Raw genomic sequence first — 254 nt, 5'->3', positions numbered from 1 at the left:
GGGTGACCATGGCGGGGGCGGCGGCGGGCACAGCGGCCCAAGTCTGGGCCCAGCTCTCCCCGACCCTTTCTCTCACCGCCCCGACTGCAGGCACAGCACTCACTCCCGGGAGCCCACGATTTAGTTACAACATCGACGATAAACTTGAGTGAAGGCTGTTTCCTTTGGAGAGCGATGGGGTGGGAGAGAGAGAGACGGAGAGAGCGCGCAAAAGCGAGCCAAGAAGCCTGACTCCCAGGAGCAGGAAGCCCCGA

The sequence above is a fragment of the Myotis brandtii genome, unplaced genomic scaffold (assembly GCF_000412655.1).
Source record: "Myotis brandtii unplaced genomic scaffold, ASM41265v1 scaffold825, whole genome shotgun sequence".
NCBI classification, from domain to species: domain Eukaryota; kingdom Metazoa; phylum Chordata; class Mammalia; order Chiroptera; family Vespertilionidae; genus Myotis; species Myotis brandtii.
This window is presented reverse-complemented; position numbering follows the sequence as displayed.